Raw genomic sequence first — 22162 nt, 5'->3', positions numbered from 1 at the left:
TAGAAAAAAATAACGTTCGTTACGCAATACAAAAAAAAAACTAATTTCAAATATAGTTGCGACCACACACAATAGATTATTCGACGGCGGGCGTCCCGTCAAATATAAAGTAATCATTCGAACTACTAAAAGAAACGTCTCCTAATAGAGTCTTCTTTTGGCTCTCCTATAAATTTGTATGTTTCTGATGCAACAACAAAAAAATTTCTGCTGGGCACAAAGATAAACAAAAAAACGGAAAGGCCCTAATTTCTATGACAAACTTAACGCGAATTGAACTACTGTTTTGTAGACCCTTGTTATGCTAATACATGCAAATTATGTTCATGTATATATACATACATTTTCTTTTTTTAATTTTTCGCACGTCTAATCCCATAATCGAGCAAGGATAAATATATTTAAGTAACGCTAATAATTTTTCGCCCACCTATCAGCATATTCATGAGCTCTCTCTCTCTCAAGGATGTAATACTTCACTGCTATTTAAATTTATCAAGCCCCATTGAATTTATTATCGATTCGAGAGCGGATGCAAACATAATCGTGGACAAAGACTGGATCCAATTACAAAACGAATGTAGAAATGGTCGAATAGGCTAGACTTCTGATGATGGAAAAACAAGGGATCATAGTAAAAGTTACCGGAGCACCAGAATGGATCAGTGGCACTTCAGCTGTACCAAAGGGTAAACATGACTTCAGGCTTGTTGTTGATATGAGAGCTTCTAATAAAGCAATCAAACGCGAATATTTTCGCTTACCATTGCTTCAGGACATAAAATCAAAGCCAAATTTTTCTCAAAACTAGATCTCACTAGCGCTTTTAACCACTTGGAATTATCAAAGGAATCAAGAGACTTGAACATTTCTTACTGAAAATGGAATGTACAGAAAGATTTACAAGGCTATATTCCAGCGTGAAATGTCCAGAATTCTAGGAAACGTCGAAAACATAGTTTACATTGACGACATCCTCGATTTTGGCAAAAGTCTGGAAGAGCTGCACATTACAGCGGCTACAGTATTACAGATTCTGAGGACAAACAACCTAACCCTAAATACTGGCAAATGTGAATTCGATAAGATACTGAACTTTTGTAATCCGGCAACCGCCTCAGAATTGCGGACTTCCCTCTGGTATGTAGCTACAACCAAAACTTGGACTTGGGGGCCACGTCAAGCGGAAACGTTTGAAGCAACAAAACAACGTATAGCCCAGACCACGCGCGCTTTAGGGCACTTAACCGAAGAAGATAGAACCATACTCCAAAAAAGTATGCTCAGAACCAAGTGAATACTGAGTTTGGCATCACCGTACCGAGCTACACCGGTGAGTGTATGCTTAAACCACAGAGCTGCCAACACAACCCAGATTTTCGATTTTGTTTTTGCAGGAACTCAAAACGAGTACGAGCATTAATGTTCGAAAACAAAAGTCGAACCGCAGCGTGATGTATACCATAAACGATTGAATTTCATGTCTTGAGCAAAACTCAACTGACTACTGAACCGAATTGGATTGAAATAGCATCGATTCGAAAGTTGGCCGTCCATGGCAGGTGGAGGGGGAATACAAGCGAGACAGTGTCATAAGAATCTGATTCAATGTGTTGATGTACAAACACATCAAATCACAACTCACAAATCGTCTTTCAGTGGGTTCTAATATTCGATGTGCACTCAGCGCTCATCTGGTAATTGCTTGACACTATAATGTTGAGACGATGTTTTCTTTACACAAATGGTTACACAGTTTCTTAACTCGCTCAGTGATGCTTCAGGAACCGATTTGCAGGTGAGCTGAACTCAGTGATGATGAAGTACGGAGTTGATTATTGCCAGCCCTGCTCAAAACCAACGGGAAGCACTCGGTGCTGTCTGGGCCGTAGAATACTTTTCTTATTACTTACTTGGACGGAATTTCACTCTCCGCACCGATGCTAAAGGTGTAGAATTTTTACTGAATAGGTCTCGCGAACTTTCCAAACGAGCCCTCACTCGAGCAGACGGCTGGGCTCTCAGACTTAGTCCGTATAATTACGTTGTTGAATATATCGCTGGTAAATTCAACATAGCAGACCCATCTTCACGTCTATATACAGGAGAAGACAAGGCATTTGATGAAGATGCAAGCCCATGGGAAATTGCTAATATTGAAGCCACTTCTGCTGGATTTTTAACCGAAGTTGAGATTAGAAGATCTACCGAAAATGATCAAAGCCTATCCCGAATATCACTACCTTTGGAGACTGGTAATTGGCCCAAACAATTGCACAGATACCAAATGGTAACAGACAACCTTTATATGAAAAAAGGAATCATAGTTAAGCATGGCTGTGTAATAGTTCCCGAACAATAGCGGAATAAAACCCTCGAAGTCGCGCACGAAGGGCATCCATCAACAGCAAAGCTAAAGAGCATCCTGCGAGAGCGTGTTTGGTGACCCGGGAAGCCTAAAGACACAGAAAATTGGGTTAAAGCCATAAAAAACAACCCATAGGGAGAGAATTCTCACACCTAAAACGATATGGCAGATGATCGCTCTGGATTTTAATGCACCTTACGTTAGATTCGGAGGAATCCATATTATATAATAATGATTTGGTTGTAATGAATAGGAAGAAAATTATTGCAAATAGGAAGAAAATTCATTTGAAGTCGGATGGAAATCCCAGACGAAAAAAAAAGTTATTTCAAATACGGATGATGAACCGCTTGATAAGAACATTGTTAGTGAAGGTAATGACGAAGTATTTGATAGAAATAACAAAAAGTCATACGCGAACGTTCTACCGGGAAAATTATCTAGAAACAGAACGAAAAGCAATAGAAATCGTTAGACTCTCTCGGTTATTATGATCAAACCTGTCGAGTCTTCGGTAAAGATGGCTCGATTATTGTTGAGTATGCAGCAGGAGAGGATATTCAATCAGTGAAAGAAAACATTGAGAGCAATTTAGGTACTGAATACAATGCTGTTATACCCATGTGGGGGATGAGTGATCGATATTCCTCTGATGTATTTATTGACCTTTTGAAAAGTCAGAATCAGGAAATGTAAAAGTTGTTACTGACTTTGAGAATCCACGCTTCAAATATAACAAATATAGTGTTATAATTGAGGTTGATAAGAATACTTATTCCAGCTAGGTTTGCGTCGGCTGGGATAGGTGTTCGGTTTTCGAGTCGTTCAACGTATTGCGCTGTTTCAAGTGTGGTGAGTTTGGTCACAAGAGCACCGAATGTTTAAACAGTGAAAATTGTTCCAAATGTAATTCCGCACATAGAACATCTGAGTGTTCTTCAACTGAATTCAAATGCGTTAATTGTCTGAAAAAGAACGAAGCAAGAAAATTGAATTTAGACATTCACCATTCAGCATGTAGTAAGCAGTGTCCTGTATATCTGCAACTAATGGATGAGAGGCATTCAGATATTTTGTATTTCAACATAGCCGGTTTGTCTTCTAATTATCTCGCAATGCGTCATCTTATAGAGGATAGACATCCTTCATAACTTTTGCTCTCAGAAACACATATAGTTGATTCTGACGCTTTCGATCAGTTCAGCGTTCCGGGTTACACTTGCTTCTTGTTTGTCCCATTCCAGGCACACGGGTGGAGTTGCAATTTACGCAGGAGAATCAATTAAATTCAGAACTCAATCAAACGAAGCAGTTGGAAATAATGGGTTCTTGGGTATATAAGTTGAAAGAGGCATGCAGATGGGAAATTATGGAGTTGTTTACCACTCTCCAAGTTCAAGCGACCGCCATTTTCTGGAAATTCTAGAAAACTGGTGGGAGAATTTCGTCGATTTTGGTAAACTAAATATTATTACTGGAGATTTTAATATTTATTGGCTCAGTGATCAAGGTTCGAATCAATTGAAACAGTTAGCAGAATTCTTCAATTTGAAGCAAACTGTAAATGAATATACAAGAATTTCGAGATACAGTAAAACATTGATAGATCACGTGTATTCCAATTTCGACGGTGTTTATTCAAATGTGGAATCCGATTGCAAGATTTCAGATCATGAAACAATTGCAATTTCCGTAACGAATAGCTCTAGAAATAAGGAAAATACGGTGAAAAAAAAGTGCTGGAAAAACTATTCAAAGCAAACTATATTGACTTGTATCAAGAAGCTTGGGTTGATCACAGGGCATCTATTCTTACTGACATATTGAAAAAGTGTACTAATGAATTAGTAACTGAAAAGTATGTTAGTTTGAACAGCTCGAGTAGTTGGTACTCAATAGGCCTCTTACGGTTAAAACAGGAGAGGGATAAACAGTACAAGAGGTTCTGTAGAACTAACAATGATAGTCACTGGAGTAGATATACACAAGCACGAAATATTTATTCAAGGGCCCTGAAGAAGACTAGATATGAATACATACAGAGAAAGAAATGTGGAAATTGATGGTGGTGATGAAAAGTTAACATTCAAATCTCATATTAATAACGTCATCAAGAAGATTGAAAAAAAAATACGGTATATTGTATCGTTTGAGAAATGACCTATCGATCCATAGTAAGATTCTTTTGTATAAAACAGTCATTTCAGCACACATTGACTTTTGCCCATCCATTCTGTTTCTTGCTAATAACACACAAATCTTGAGATTACAGCGACTGCAAAATAAAATCATACGATAAATTCTAAAATGTAGTAGATATATCTCTTCAGATTTTCTACTGAACGCATTACAATAGCTTTCAGTGAAACAGAGAATTTACTACTTAACCATGGTATTTATTTTCTAGACCTTAAATGGCAAAGAGGAACTGATTTGCATAGGTACAATACTATCACGGAACGACCGAAATCAGCATTTTCGCGAAAAATTTAGTTGATTTGCTGATTTTAGTTAGTTATTTTTTGAGACAACTAAAAAAATCTTACTTTTGCTGATTTAGATTTTTTAATCTCATTCCCTTAATAATAATAAAATATTTGTTGAAATGACTATTTTTTTTAGTTGAATTCACAAATTAAACGTACTGTCATTTCTTAGCTAAGGCACACTTCATATCCAGTCAACTAATTTTTTAGTTGAATTAAAGAAATGTTATGTTGTTTTCAACCAATATGAATGGTTGAATTGGCTTCTGCAATCTGCAGCTATATGGCGCCCTGTCACCGAAACGGTAACACCTTAATGACTACTAGCCACTAGATGGCACACTACTGCCGAAAAAAATTCAGACGCGGTTGTCTTTTCTATATTGGCAGGTATAAATACGATGTTGTGTTGGAGAAAAAGACATAAACGAAACGTAAACATCTTTTTGAATTTTTTTCTTCTAAATCACTGTTTCTTCATTCTCACTGAAAACTTTGAGCACTCGGAAAACAAAAACCGAATACAAATAGTACACCGGACGGCGCAGCTCGGAAGGTTTGAAGATACAAAAAAACTTCATCACAATTAGAGTGAAACATTCGAAATTCACATCACTGCTCCGCGTAAAAACATTATTACGCACAATCGCTTCAAGTGCGCACAAATTCTGAATAAACACACTTTCCACTAACAGTTTACGTCATTTTTACATATCGGTTTAGAAATTTATATAGGGATATATCGTAACACATGCGAAAAACATCTAAACAATTTGCGAGCAGTTTCAACAAGACTGTCCCTTTTAGCTTTTTAATGGATTGTTTTGCTTTGACACTGCTGTCCTTCAGTAATGACGGTGATAGATAAATAGAATCAAAGTTTCTGATTTTAATAACGAAATTAGTTGTCAATGAGAATTTCGTGTTGGATTGAAATATTGCTGGTTTGTGTCCAGAATATTCGCCAACTAAACACATTCTCTAAAAATAAGAGTTTTTTTCAGCACAGTAAATTCTACATTTTAACTAATTTTATAGTTATTTTGGAAATTTTGTTGTTAGAATCAACTAATTCAAAAACAGTAATACGAATTAGGCGCAGAGCTAATTTCGGTCGTTCCGTGTAGAAACGCATCTGATGCTAGAACACCAAGCTTTCTGTTAGCCAGATCGCAACTCATTATTGTACAAGGGAATAAGTTTTTTCAATTCGATGCCAAGAGAAATCAAACGCGCAACGACATTGGTGGAGTTCAAAAAGTTATGTATTTCACACATCAAGTCCGCTTTGTAAGTAAATATTTAATTAGTAAGATCAAATTTTTTTGATTTTTATTTTTTACGTATTACGAAGATTGTATTTTCTTTTTGTTTATATATATTATTGTGAGACATATTAAGTTACTGTGTTCGGTATGATGATGATGGATTTATAGTTTGTTTGAGAGTTAAAAATAATGAGCAGTCTACAAACGTTTGAGCCTCGCGCGCGAAGCAGGTAGTGACTATTTGCAGACCCTGTCAGCTTAGAGCGAAGTCAATCTTCAGTTCAGCAACGCCATCGCACGGCATCACATTCAACATATCATGTCAATTGTATGGGTGCGCAACCCTGCTATTTTGGCACGCACGAATTTGACATTTTCCTCCCATACTTCTATGCATAAGATTCGATGCGGGCTCGTCTGGGGGCGACATGCTCGCAAAAAAGGATGTTGCCAATGATTTGTTCGGGAAATGTAAGAGCTGGATATCTTGTTAATATGATGTCTTTGCTATTTGGAAAGCCTTAGCATTCAGTGTGTTGAGTTTGCTCTTGACCTTGATCGCAAGGTTTGATTAATAATTTAAGGAATAGATTCGGAAAACTAATTGGGATCGACAGTTGTTGATAGAAATGGTCTTGTCTCTGCTCATCCGCAGTCTCATTACTCCATCGTAGCTGATGTGTGTAGCGATGAACTGGTCCGACGGATAGGGCCAGGTGAATTACTGTCTGATACTGGTAAAGATATCGGGTTCGATTACTGATGTGATCAAGAATCTTCCCGGGTTGGAAATTTTCTTGATTAACCCTGGATAGTAAATAGTAAATCCGAAATAGTTGTTCTTTTGAAGAAAAATCTATAACTGCTAGATTAATCAGATCGTTTTCTTTTGTTTACTGGTTAAGATTATCATTTAGATAACTCGTTCTACCCACACCTTTGTAGGGGTATGAGGTGGGACCATTCACCATCTTTCATTTCCAGTCACCGAAGAGAATCTAGTGGACTGCCGATTTATCTTTTAGTTCTTCCATAAACAATAGAATTGATCTCGGCCTTCGGTGAAGATAGATAGTTTCATGATTTAAAAAAAAAAAACAAAATAACTTACATTCCCTTACAGCTATTTTTTTAAGGGGGAGTGAGATGTGGGATATGATTTGTAAAATAGCAACCTACATAGAGCCTCCCGTCCAATATCTAATACGACCCAAAGTTACATAAATATTGTTATGCAGCAATCTACCAGAAAAGGATACGACTGATGAGCAGACCATTCGCTCGGCCTTTCATGTAGCGACCGCCAAAGAGGTAAGTCATGGTGATCCAGTATTGTGTAGGGTGATTCTTCCTAGTGAAATCTTAAATTCCACATTCTTCTTCCGCTGTTGACATAAGTAGCAAAGGGGATGGCACAGTCTTGAGGCTATATTACCTGTAATTTTGTTTTGAGTCGTGTGGACTTTCAGTTTTTTGATTTGTGTCGTAATGTAAACTGAAAATTTTTATGATTATCTGTATATAGTGCTGTTGATTTCGCGTAGGAAGCTGGTTACATTTTGTAGACGTTGGCAATCTTGTTTGTTGTATATTTGATAAATATTGCTGTATTAAACTAATTTGTAATTTCGTCTTATAGTGGTGTGTTTCACGCAAGAAAATATTACATGTTCAGAGTTATCTGTTTTGTTGCAATCATTACAGATACTGTGTTCTGTTATTTTCATTTTATTAAGCAAGTAGTTGGAGTAGTCGTGTCCATATAGTAATCTGTTTAGTCTACGGACCCCAATATTGTTCAGAGGCAGTTTTTGGTGCCAGGGTTTTCTACAGTTCCCCACCCCCCACCCTCCCGTGCGAGGGCGTGGTTTAGTGGCCCGGCGACGGACAGCGCACGAGGTGGCGAGTGGAGAAGAATACTCCTACCATAGCAAAACTTGTAATCTGAATTTGAACTTTCTAGCGTATTTTTTTCATAGCCAGGAACTATTCGCGTGCGGTGCGAACGATTCATCAACATCGATTGGCTATTAAATTTTGAGTCGAATTGTTCGTTCTGTATCTAAATACGGCCACGTCATTTTCTGTCATAGCAGTTGGATTTGGTTATAATATTGATCATATTCTCTCAAACATACTCTATTATCACGATATTCTCAGCACATTAATCGACTGTACTGGAAACACTGAAAAAAATCTTGCAACAAAATTCTAATTTCAGACCTTTAGTAAAAATTGCTTCTGTGTAATTTTTTAATACTTTCACTCAAAGAAAATATCCCAATAAAAAGTTTAAATACTTTGTTAAATGAATCAAGTTTATCTCAAAGTTCTTCTTACTTTCGCTGAATTGCAATTTTTACACAACTTAGGCAGGTAGCCAATTCGACGTATATTGAAAATATGAGTCACAAAATTAACAACAAATAATCATTTTATTGAAACGCTAAACTGTTTTGCCTTTCTCATATAGATAGGTTATACAATCATTTGAAAATTGACTAGCGAAAATTGGCCAAGTGTCATATGTCATTCCACTCAGTTCGTCGAGCTGAGCAATGTCTGTGTGTGTTTCTCGAAAATGACTTAATCGATATTGACCAACTTAGATTCAAATGAAAGGTCTCGTGGTTCTACACAGAATTCCTGAATTTCATCCGGATCCGACTTTCGGTTCCGGGATGATAGGGTGAAGTGTGTTAAAAATTGTGTACCGTCACTTAAAGAGTCAAAACGAAACAAGTAAAAAGTTTTCTTAATTGGTCTCGAAAGTATTACAATCGGTAGCCATTATCAGTAGGCAGCCAAACAAACCGATTCCAGCTATCCTGGTTCCCGGTTTTCGAATAACGACGGCTGGTAATAATGATACACTCAAAACTGGATCTCACTTACTTCTCTCAGAGATGGCGGTCCGGTATTCCTAATCTTAGGTTCAAATGAAAGATTTTATGCTCCTACCGAATATTAAGCAAATTTTTCGGATGCAATTAAAATCGTTGTTTAGAATACAATGTCAAAATCGTATAAAATCTTCAAAATTTAAATAAAAACTAGTAGAGTTTGAAGGTCTTGTTAGTTGATGGTCATACGAACCAACTTCGATTAAACCGGTTCTCGGTTTACAGTGCCTCAAATATCTACAATAGTGGAACTCACTTCGTTTTCTCATTGATGTCAGAGAACTGTTTCATTTTGTAGGTTATACTATGCACAAACAATCTCTTTGTTTATTTTAAGAATCAAAGAGTAATATAATAATTTAATAGTATACCACAGTATTATAAGTATATGAGAATATGATTGATATGAGAAAGGCATCATTACACCACTAGGTGGATTAAAATAGGTTTTTGATTATTTTATTCAGCGTAAACATATGGTAACAGTGTAAAGCTATGGTAGGTGGGTAATTTTTCTTACCGGGAGGAACGATATTATTGAAATAATATTCATCCCTTAAAAGCGTAAGGTCGATTTTTTATAATGTTTTGTTTCAACATAACTTTACGCGTAAATCGCGTAAATTAGAAGTTTGAAGCGTTTTCCGTACTTTGTTTTGAAACAAAATTGCGTATTTAAGGGCTAAATACGACATAAAACTATTGTGGGGTTGTTCGAACTGTTGACGTAGAACTACCCAGTTAGTTTCAAAATCACTGCCAATATTTGTTTTGAATATTAAGGCAGCAGTGTTTGGATTCCGCAAAAACTTATTTGTGTCTGCGAATTTTCGAAAATCGTTCTTTGAGAATTTTCGATCAAAATGTGTTTGACGAGAATTGAACGGCGCACAAAACAAATCTACAAACAACCGCTGATATCTATAACACATTGTTCAAAACTGACTTCCGGGACTGACCCAGAGATGACGTTTGTTATGTCAAACTAACCTCATTTTCAGATGACATATGTAAAATTTTCTCGTCAATCGTACCTACCGACATAAAAGTGACGTTACATATTCATTTCTGAAAAAAAATGGAAATAACGAATTCCGTGTGTTGATAAAACATTGCTTTTTAAAGGGAGAAAACCGTGCCAGCCCAGAAATGGTTTGAGATATGTTACCCGGATCCACTAAAAATAAAGATTGGTGGTATTCTGATTTGGAACATGGCGAAATAAAACATTCACTTGGAAAAAATTAAGAAAGTTTTGAACATCGTCATAAATAAACGCAAAATCAAAGTTTGTGAGATTAGATTCTAAAATTGCAAATTGAATTGAACTTTTATTCGCGAATTACCTAAAATATATGGATTTATCTACTCGAATCGATGCGTAGCAATATTTCGAAGTAAAAGATATCGAAAATCAGTTAAATAATGGTTGAGATGTAGAAAATGAAAAATCTGACCACTGTTTGTACGGTTTTATTTCCTGTATTTTGAATTTGCACTCCGGTATCGAAAACAAAGGCGTAGATCTACGTCAAAAGATGTTGAGTGATTTTATTTATGCAAAGATATAGAACGGAAAGGTGAGACGTTACACGGTTCATTTGAGCAAACAGAAATCTTTTTGTAACTTAACTTTCACATTCTACCAGAGGAGACGAACTTATAGCTATAAAGAGATAGATAAAAAAACTGTATGAAGAACTCATTGTGTATGAGAATGCCGTCGCAAACAGAAAGTGACAACTTCTGGTAACTTTTCTTTTGCCTGTCCGGATAGTAAATGGTTAAGAAGGTGGTTTCCGGCATACCAGATACTCGAGTGATCTGCATTGATGAGATGCTAAAGCTAAACTCCTCTGGCTGAAGGTTTCTAAAAGATTTCTGGTTGCTCAAATGGCTCTTTTTACATCTTACTTTTCTATTGAATATCTTTACATCCTTGCTCTACCTACCAAGCATTCGATAAATTTAATTTTATTTATTCTTAGTTACAATAAAAATATGCTTGACATTATAAATAATAACAATATTACCATTGTTTTTACTCGAAATTTCAGGGGGTAATTATCCACCTTAAACATTTTTGGGTGGGTAGTACTACCCACCGTACCCACCTCTTTCACCGGCCCTGTTCGCACCTATGGGCGCTACTTGTTGTCGTGCACGGTCCCTATACAACTAAGCGAAAACCGTATGATAATTCCGGTAGTATGAATTTCTTTTCGAGATGATATTGTAATTTGTTTAGTATGGCTGCGTTAAGAATTTTCAACCCACTGTTGACGACCGAGATAGGCCGATTTTTATGGTTCGCATTTCCTCAGTTATCAAATTTGTTCTCCACATTTGGTTCATGTCACGAATAATGTTGTTCCGAACTTCAGCATTTAGCACTTAAAAAGAGATGTAAGCAATACCGTCAGGTCCAGGTGATTAGTTCGCTTTAGCTGCAAGGAAATTTATTTAGTTCAATGCGATGACGTGTTGATTATGTCATAATTCGGTCGGTAAAAAGGCATTAAATCCAAAGAGTTCTCCCCTGTTTTTTTTCTTTCCCCATTTTAGCGCTTCAGATTCTCCCAGACCCTTTTAAGGGGTGTTCGGGGATCGCACGAATTCCTCAAATCGTTTTTTTAAGGGACTTTCTTTAATTTTTTAAACTTGGCCGTTCTTTTGAAATCCAGGAGTTCCGTTAGCCCTCATATTCTGTTGAACTTGCTCTTGGGCAGCAGCTTGGCTTGTCAGGTCCAATATTGCTCGAATATCGTAAATGCAACGCTGCTGGCATGAAACTACACAGTTAAGATTAGCATTGAACAAACCCCCGAATGACTTAATGCGAATGTGGAACGAATATTCATGCAGCGATCATCGTCAAAATCTAACTCACGGTGATCGTTTGTGCCGTCTTTGAAACAAACAAATTAAGACGTTTTATTCTGTATTATTACCATAGTCTTATTATGAGTGTGTGTGATGAACCATATCCCAGCACTACTCCATTGCTGCTACCTCACAAGATATGATGAATTTATTAGATGAAGAATACTTCGCGAAGAATGTAATCCAACGATAATCGCAGTGACGCTATTCGAACCAATTCGAGGAGTAAAGTAAATGAACGAATGTATAAAACGAACATGCACGATGTATACCAGCAACGAAGAATGTATTAGTAGATTCTTGTTCTCCACGATTATTGCTTATTCATTGTCTCTCTTCTCTCTTTTGTGCGGTGAATAGTTCAACGTTATTCGAGACGGATGTGAGTAGTATAAAAAGTACGCACGTAAGTACGTAAGATGGATGAATGAATTAGTTACACGAAGAATATGTGCAACATAGGTCAGGTCTCTTCGACCTCATCTGTCCACCAAAACTTGGGATTGTATCTATTTTTTTGTTTCGAGTTTTTGAGTACATGTTTAGAGGTGGCCTGCAGGTCGTCAAATGGTGAGATAACTAAGTCCTCACAAGTCCCTATCTCATGCCTCCCCGAGCGTCTATGATGACATTTGGTCAATAGAACGGCGTCGACTGGGTGCTATCGCCTTCTGCGTTAGTAGCAGAATGAGAGGGTGCGAAATGGCTTGTAGGTTGAAACCCATCCTAAAGTGCAGTGTTTATCATAGTATATTACAACATATAATTGTGTTGTTTATTACATCATGTATTATTATTATTTTTATTAGAAGAGCGTAACTTACACTGCGATATTACCTGTTATATTGTATCATAGCATATTATTTCATATATTATCGTCTTACACTATTTTATGTTATTATATACTATGTTGTATGGTATTATACTGCATTGCATTATATCATATTATATTGTATTATATTGTATTATATTTTATTATATTATATAATATTATATTATATTGTATTCTATTGTATTGTGTTATATTGTATTGCATTATGTTGTATTATATTATATTATATTATAGGGTTTATTATTAGTAGTACTACGTACCTCTGCGCAAAATATAAATTTGTTTTCCTTATAAGTTATCATTTTTAAAGTAACTTTCAACTAAATATCAAGGTCGTCACAAGCTGAGCTTCATGCCTACACGTGTGTCTGTGGTGACAGATGGTCGATGGAATGCGTTGATGGCAGAATGAGAGGATGAGAAATGACATATAAATTCAAGTAATATAATATCATAGCATATCGCAACATATCATTTTATTTATTCTATTATTTATTATATAATTCATTGTACTATATTATATTGTTTTTTATTGTTATTTTCATTATTATATTTATTGTTATTATTATTAATTTGTCATCAATAATAATAACATATATTATTTTTATAGATGTGGATATTATTATTATTATTAGAAGAGAAATATTCTACTTCCTGCAGTATTGCGAAGATAAGAGCATAACTGACACTACATTAACTGTTATTTTATATCATTGTATTATATTATATTAAATTAAAATATATTATATTATATTATGTTATATTATATTGTTTTGTAATCTATTATATCATTTTATGTTATATTAATTTCATTACACTATGTTTCATTGTATTTATCAATATAAAACGTTTATCACGGGGACGTAAAGGGGAGGGAGCATCAGGGCATCGGACGAATTGATGACTGGACGAGGGATTGTGGATAGCCAGCCCAAGTCACTTGAAGGAAACTTGTTTCCTTCTGAAGGTTTGAAATGAGTCTGACGCGCCCTTCTCAAACAAACCATCAGGCGGGTTCAAGCATGTATAGCGATATGCTTCATCCATGCACTGGATATTATGGTTGGAAGAGCATCTTTTATTCCCGCGGAATACGAGTAAGTGACTCTACTTACGTATCCGCCCAACCCTTTTTGTTCGCTTTTCGGTAACAGCTATAGTAAAAAGGTGAGTGGATGAGTCATATCGGGGCTACTGTAAGTCTACCCGCATCCACTGGCAAGTCCTTGAACTGATGGTGGCTTCACTTCACATCACATCACATCACATGTTTAGAGGTGGCCTGCAGTTCTTGTAAATTTCCTACCGGTAATGCGCTAATTTCTTGGAAAGCCTTTTGGACTTTTTTCTGATTCACGAAAATTTGTTCTGTTAGGTGAATGTTGGTTTCTATCACTATATGCTTACTGCATATGCTACAGTCAAATATTTTCATGGATGCGTTAAGGATTTCATGACAGTTCATGCTGCTGAATATCAAATCTAAACCAAATTTATTTAGTTTTGATTTCAAAGGATGTGCAATGTTTGGATTGAAGTCCACCGATATTCTTTTTAAATTTTCCGATGGGGGAGGCAGAGTTGTAAGTGATTGTTTTTTCAACAATCTTAATTTTTTGTCGAGGATTGTTTGGATTGAACGGTCCGGATATCCATTGAGCTTTCCAATTTCGAAAATAAAGTTTTTCTCTTTTATTGCAGCATCTCTCTTAAGAGGTAAGGTCAGCATTCTGTGAATCATATGGTGGAAAGCTGCCATTTTGTGTTGGTGGGAATGATTTGAAGTATTTGGTATGACCCGATCTGTGTTGGTTGGCTTCCTGTATATCTCGAAATTTAAGGTTTTTGCCTCTCTGACAATGAGGATATCTAAGAAAGGTAAACTATTGTCTTTCTCCTCTTAATAGGTGAATTTAATGTTTTTATGTAAGTTATTAATCATTCGTACGAAAGTTGATAAATCATTGCGTTTGATGATACAGAATATATCATCAACGTATCTCCACCAGCGATTAGGTAATAATCCCTGGTTTTTCAAAAGTTCTTTAAGATTTGCCATAAACAATTCGCATAAAAACGGGGAGAGCGGATTACCCATTGGTGCCCCTTGTAACTGTTTCTAAAATCCGCCTCTGAATTTGAAGTAATTTACATCCATACAAAGCCGAGTTAGGTTCAGATATGACCTTACTCTTTACCCAAAATCAAAGGACTACCAAAGTTCCTAACCCTTCTTTACCCTAAATCAAAGGACTACCAAAGGTTCACAAACCAGGTAACGAAATAAGAAAAATTATTTCTTCAGTGAGATCCCCTACCCAAAAAATCGCAAAATGGCTAGTAAAAGAATTCCATTCTATGCCAAAAAAATTTTTCAGTAGATCAGTCATCAGTCAAAGGCAACTTCATTATTGTTCATTTTCCCGCGCTTGATCAGCGTCTCACTTCAGGCAGTATAAAAGTTAGCAGAAGAATTTCAAGTGATAAGATCTAGTGTGCTATATGAAAGCGAAAAGTTTACGTACACTTTATTGTTAATCGACTATTTAAGAATGCAAGTATTGAATAAATTATAATATTATATTGTGTTTCGGTATATCGTGAGTTGATATTATTCGGAAAAGATCACAAATCTATGGTTTGACCATCGGACTGTTCCGCCATCCTAGAACCAGTGCGCTAACACCAAATAGCTGGTCCTTCGAACCGGATCCGAAGGGCTCATAATCATAGGAATCTCACGATATCACCTACAATTTCAATACCGATCCAAGATTGGTCACAATTTTATTGGTTCAACAAACCAAGGAAGCTTTAATCTCTATTCTAATTGGCGCCATCGCGGTTTGGTTTCGTTTTGGTGCTAAGTTTACTACAAGGCATCATTATTATATCAAGCAGGTTAGTGGCTGTCCAATCTAACCGACACAATTGGTTTGTGCTATTCTTGGTTTTCGCTTCCATATACGGCTGGAAGATTTTTATAAACATTCTGGTGGATTAAACGCGGATGGCTTCTGCATGAACGACTGAGGACAATCTACAGCATCGGTGTTAATAGTTTTAAACAAAATACAAGGCTCATTTGCAAGAGCCAGCAGCACTTAAGGCGCTACAAACTATACTAAAAGGACTGCAAACTTCCTATATCAACATGTATCAATTCATCGAGGAGTATACGGAAAACACCAAGATCAGTGAGCTTACTGTACGGTTGGATCGGCTGGGATAAAATGAATGACATTATCGACGAGGTAGCGACTCATGGGGATAACACTGAAGCGGAGTCGACCGTCAAGGAAAGAGTGGATTACGAAAACAATTTTGTTGCGTTGAAGGCGTTTTTACTTGATAGATTGAAAGATGATCCGGAGGCCTCGGCTCTCAATCAGTCAATCAGAGCAAACGATTCAGCACATGTTCATACACCCCACGCGAAATTACCGCAAATAAGTTTGCCAAAATTTGCAGCAAAAATCAAACTACATAGTGGCTTGGAGTATGCCAGTTCAAAGTTATTATAACACAAAACTATTGAAAAAAGGAAGATTCAGGTACTGTTTGAGCTACTACACATAAAAAGGGAGTCCTTAGAGGAAATTCATTCCCTTACGGAGGTTTTTGAAGCAGAAGTGATCATATTATTTCACAACAAGCAGAATATAAGGACCTGTTATTGCTGCATATGTTTTTATGCGATTTTATGCGCAGGCAAATTCAAATGTTGGAAGCTATTTCAAGTAGGGAGATAGTTAAGATGGATTCAGCTCTACCAGTCAAGAAGAAATTTCCATTGTCGACGAAGGTATATAACGAAGCTTTCCAAAATTCATAGTCCAGATCTTGCCCGGCCTGTCCTGATAGTCACTTGTTGTATCAATGGTCGGTTTTCAAGGGTATGCCAGTACACCACAAAGGTTTGTTACGTTCGAATTCGTTATGTCGTAACTGCTTTGACATCAAGCTAAAGAATGTTCTTCTTAGTATATGTGTAGAAGGTGAAAGGGTCGGCAACAACACAGCTAATAATTCCAAAGATTCGAGTAAAATAGTAGATGAATCGAGTAGCAGTAATAACGTGAATTTAGCACCAGTGCAAGTAGTGAGCTGTAGTTCCGCTCACGTTCCAGTTACGGGTGTGATGCTTTTAGCGGCCATGGTGATGGTTCAAGATAAATCCGGATGCGAGTACCCGGCTAGGGTACTATTAGACTGCACATGCCATTTGATTTCCAAAAGGTTCAGTACAATTATTAAATCAAAACGACAAACTACCGATCTAGACATAGTTGGAGTCAATGGTAAAGTCGAAAAGTATAGCAATTACATCAGAGTAATCATCAAATCTCGAGTCTTTAAGTTTCAAATGCCATTAGAGTGTAATATACATCCTCGTCTATCTTCAATTGTTCCGGGTATACCGACAAACACGGAAAATTGGAACAACAGGTGGATTTAATTCTTGGAGGATCATCACTCTTTGATTATTTTCTCACTGGGTAACGAATCTCTCTTAGAGACAATTTACCCTTCCTGTTTGAATCGGTTTTCGGATGGGTGGTGAGTGGAAGATACCCGGTCGCATATGAGAATCGTTTTGCTGCAAGTAATGTCTACTATAGCGACCGTGTGCCGCTCAAAGTACACAAGCCCGATATCCCGTGTCCTGATACTTCCCAACCTAAAAATTCCTACCCCATATGTTCTAATACCAAGCCTTAATTCAAGGTGTAATGCGACCCGTGCTAAGGAATGAATGGTTTGAGGGCTAGAAAACTTCAAACCACTAAACGGAGCTTGATGGGCACCTGGCGCCCCCATCAATATAGGGCTGTTGGCCAAGTCTAATCCGGCTCGGTCGGGGGAATCCGGGCGGGAGGGTACTGAATAAACCCCCTACTTATGGGATCAATAATGGAACCGAATAAACAAAAAACAAACAAGGAAGGAGAAGAGGTAAACCCCTTTGCGAGAAAGGGTTTGAGGAGATCTCCACCCTTTCAACCGAGTGCGAAGGAGGAAGGAACATTGGTAGCCGACAAAACGAGCGAGAGCAATGCGCTCGTCGAATCAGTGGATCAACCAAAGAACCTGGAGTCGGGGTTCGGTGAAGCTCTATCGACTATGACGGCGGCCATAGAGCAGCTCGATGCGATCATCGCTTTCACTAGCGAGAAAAGCAACATCAGCAAGGACCTCAAGCTGCACTTGCTAAAGCTGAGAAAAGCCGTGAATGTGGCCAAGAGGGACCAGGAGACTCTAATAGCCCGAAAGGAGAGAGGCTAAAGGACGAATAAGTGCTTCCAAACGGAGCCCTTCTCATTCCAGGGTAGCCCGAGTCAGGCGACGATCGACTACACACTCCGCCTAACAATGGAGAGGAACAAAATGCGTAGGAAACGAGCCAGGGACTCACCAAGTCACAAACGCGTGACCAAAAGGCGTAAGGGCCTGGTCGCTGACTCACTCGGGATACTCGATCCCAGGACCCTAGCAAAGAGACCGAACACGAGCCTGGTGAGAACCATTCGCCTGAGAAAAGGACCCAAGGCACCCAGACAGCCACGTTCAAGCTATTAGTCATGGACGCTAATGAGGTCTTAAAAGTGAGCAATCTAAAAGTTGGTTGGTAGGTTTGTCCAGTGACTGCATACCAATCGCCGATGGTGGATATGTGCTTCAGGTGCTTCGAATCTGGCCACAAGTCTTGGGACAGCAAAGGCCCACACCGGAGTAACCTATGTTAAGCGTTGCGGTGGCGAGGGCAATGTCAATAGTGTAATTTGTGTGATATAATGTTATGTAAAGAAATAAAAATAACATAATGTTGAATGTAACGAGGATATAGTAATGAAATAATGTTTTGCAGTTAATAATTGTATAGTTGTATAATAGTATTTTTATATAATATAGTAATGATGTATGTATGTGTATAATTATATGGTATATAATATGATATAATATATAGTAATTAAACAAATTTGTTCTTAAGTAAAAATTCGTGTTTTTCATAAAGTTGTAATAATTTTTTTTGTAATATGTGATAATATTGTTGTATTTGATTACAATTTAACAATTTGATTTTTGTGCACTGTATGAGTTTGCTTTGTTTCTAGGTTTTCTATTATTGCATGTTGGTGGTCTATGTTTTTTACTATACAGGGACCTTTGTAAATTTTGTCTAATTTTGTTCTATTGTGATTTTCTTACATTACCTTATAATTTATTTGAATGGAAGAGGCTTGATCTGAGTTTCGTTTAGTTTTGCTTTTGTCTATAATTTTTTTACTTTCAGCGCTGCAGTTTTTAATTTGTATTTTAATTCTGAATAGTATTCATCGTATTTATATATCGGTTCTATGAATTCTGGATTTTTCAGTTCGTTTAGTACTGATGCTTATTTTCCAAAAAGTCGGTGTAAGGAGTTGTGTTGTAGCAAAACGCGTAGTAAGGTAGCCATTCATCCCAGTCACTATGTGATTCGTTGACGAACTGTCTTACGTACTCATTCAGACATCGATGATTTCTCTCTAGACTTCCGATAGTTTGTGGGTGATACAGTGTCGAAAATATTTGAGAAAATTTTAGTAATTCGCTGATTTTGACTTCATTTTTATATTCGGTTCCCTGATCTGTTCGTATAACAGACGGGGTTCCGGAAATTAGAATGCAGTGTTCGACAAAAGCTTTGGCTATTTTTTCTGCTTGTTTTTCTGGAATTGGTTTTACTACGATATATTTTGATAAATCGCATTGAATTGTTAGCGCGCAACTATTTCCTGAATTTGATTTTGTAAATAATCCTATTGTCACTATTTTTACCTGGAGCCGTTAGCGGATTATATTCAATAGTTGCATTTAAGGTAGCGCTTCGTCGTGGTCACGGGAGTTCACTGCTTATTCCGGGGTTTCACGCACTTTACCCAAAATTGTGAGAAAACGGGGAGGAAAACGGAAATTCCAAGAACATACGATTCTAGATAATTAATTTTTCTATCGATTCGTGTATAAATTGTGCCTGATAAACGTTTTTATCGAAAGATTTCGTGCGAGTTATAAAAATAAATGAGTTTTTCCTTATTCTTTCGCACGCACACAATGTCAACGCATGCATTGGGGTGTGCAAAATGCCACATGCGGTAGACGCTAACAACATTTCTTTTGTTTTCGTTGTCCGTTCTCTCTGCGTAAACGTTGAATATAGATGAGTAAAAAATGTAAGTAAGTGTTACTACTTTGTGAAATAATTTCTATTCATGTTTCAGTAGAACCAGAAATCAGTAATGATTTCCATCGCTACTAGCTTTGACGCTTTGTTGAAAACGTAGCACATCCCTACATATGCGAGTTGTTTATAGCGAGAAAATGAAAAAAGAAAACAAAATGTTTAACAAAACTCGCACGAAATCTCGCGAAATAAAAGCTTTCTAACAGATATTTTTCGCCAAATGCATAGTAAAATCATTTACCTACAATCGTATGTTTTTGATTTTTCGTGAATCGGTTTAGTATTATAGAAATTTGCAATTTAGGGTGAAATTTCGGCGACAAAGCAAGAGGAAGCAGTGAGTTGTCTCGCTTTGACCTGACCACGGCGAAGCGCTACCTTAAGTGTAATAACGTGACAGTGAAATAGTGGAATTAAATGGTACATAAATAGTGCAACTATTGGGGGTCCTAAGGTGTCTATCGATATTGAAGAAAAAGATTTTTGTGGTGTTGTTGTTAGAATTAAATTTTCTGTTGTTCTAAAGGTATGTTTATTTTCTTTGCATTTTATACAATTATGGATATAATCTGCAATGGATTTTTTCATGTTTGTCCATATATAATGACACTTAAGTTTTCGGTAGAGTCTGTTAATTCCGACGTGTCCGCCAATAGCAGAATCGTGGTTTTCTTGGATAATTCTTTTAATTAAGCTTTTATCATCTATCTCGCGTAGCGATTGATAGAATGGGCTGGGGCCACTAGGAGATTGATAGTACCTATTAGCTCTCTCCGGACTGTACCAGCCTAGATGCCGTGTGGAATCCGGCGGAAAAAATGAACCAAGAATAGATCCACTGGGTTCCTGCTTCCATGTCGTAAAAGGTGACAATTGCAGGATTTTGTTTTTCCTTTCAGTTATCAGATATTTTCAATGTTTCACTTCTGATTACACTATTTTACTAAATTATCTCTTTATTCAACCTATCAATTTTCGTCTAGCTTCGGAGAAAAGTTTTATTAGGAATGATTTCTTCATCCATGTTATTGATTGTATTTCAGGATTATAAAATGAATGATAAAAATCAACCATTGCGCAGATCCGTTTATATTACAAAGTTAATAACAGAAATAACATATATCGGTATATTGAATACATAGTAAAAACACTTGATATTAATATTTCAAACAATGAATTAATATATTTCTCGGTAGCCGGCTGTCCAGATCAACCAATATAACCAATTAATAATTTTAATAAATAATTAAAATAATAAAGCGGAAATAATAATGAATCAATACGCGTGTGAAATCTGTTGACCTTTGTTTGGTGATTTAAAATGATTTTATAATAACTGTTTAGAATATTTCAATGCAATGAATCAACTTTTTGTCTAAATCCTATTCGCTCGTTTATTTTGTATCACGTAGTTTAGTTTATAAATCACGTTGTATCACGTAGTTTAGTTTATAAAAACGTGATTAATCCACCTAGCAGTGAGATGATACCTTTTTTTTCAATCCGCATATGTTTTTTGCATAGATATTCTAAGGTGTTTTAGTTCTCATGACATTATTTTAATTATCGTCGTTTTAAACGGCAAATTGAGATTTTAATCTCTCTTTACCCTGTAATGTCGAAACTGCAAATCGTATCGAATTTTAATCTTAACGTGTGACATTCGATTGAACATTCCATGAGATGTTGAATTAAGTTCCACTTGAGAGTTTTTCGTCATTATTTATGGTACTTCCAGAGCTGGTATTTAGGAACTAGCATAATCCAAAATGATTCGAATGGCCATAAATTAATACGCCAAACAATTTAAATCTCATACATCGGTATGAATTTTAAAAACTCATCATCTGTAATTCCAGAATCGGATAAAATTCACCAATTTTGCATGGGACCTTAAGTCCTTTACTTTGAATTTTGGTTTTTGAAGTTCGATTTGGTCTTTTTGAGAAAATGATTGAGCTTTTAGAAACGATTCGATACTGGAACCGGAATTCTAAAATCGGTGTAACCGAAATCAGTTAAATTCACCTGAGGAGTGTGTAGACATCTTTGAGAATTTGTAGTGCGAATTAAAATTTGGGGGTATATTCCGAATCCAAGAACAAATACCGCTTAAACTGAAATAAATTTATTTGGTAATCGACTATCCAAACCTGCAAATCCGATAAACCTGATTAATTTATGTGAAATGAAC

General features: G+C 36.6%; 1 protein-coding gene across 9 annotated transcripts in view; it reads right to left on the bottom strand.

The window, feature by feature from the left end:
- LOC131435059 (protocadherin-like wing polarity protein stan) overlaps window positions 1–22162 on the bottom strand; it is a 180703-nt gene that overhangs the window by 60676 nt on the left and 97865 nt on the right. The window lies entirely within an intron of this gene.

Source organism: Malaya genurostris, chromosome 3 (genome assembly GCF_030247185.1).
Source record: "Malaya genurostris strain Urasoe2022 chromosome 3, Malgen_1.1, whole genome shotgun sequence".
Taxonomy (NCBI): domain Eukaryota; kingdom Metazoa; phylum Arthropoda; class Insecta; order Diptera; family Culicidae; genus Malaya; species Malaya genurostris.
The sequence above is the reverse complement of the archived record's forward strand: the minus strand, read 5'-3'. Positions and strand labels throughout refer to the sequence as shown.